The following is a 206-nucleotide window of genomic DNA, read 5'->3' as shown; positions in this document are numbered from 1 at the left end:
ACATATAGTCTTGAAATTTCTGCCCCCAGTGTGAAATTGGGCCCTTGGCCTTTTTTTTTCTTTCCAAACCATAGGTGCATAGGAATTTGGGGATTGATGTCATAACTCCAGCCCTCAAGTCCATGTGATCTAATCTAGGCAGACAGACAGACAGCTGAAATAAGAATTCTACCAAACAGACATGATAAAACGGCTGTAGCAGTTTT

Source organism: Hyperolius riggenbachi, chromosome 8 (assembly GCF_040937935.1).
Source record: "Hyperolius riggenbachi isolate aHypRig1 chromosome 8, aHypRig1.pri, whole genome shotgun sequence".
NCBI classification, from domain to species: domain Eukaryota; kingdom Metazoa; phylum Chordata; class Amphibia; order Anura; family Hyperoliidae; genus Hyperolius; species Hyperolius riggenbachi.
This window is presented reverse-complemented; position numbering follows the sequence as displayed.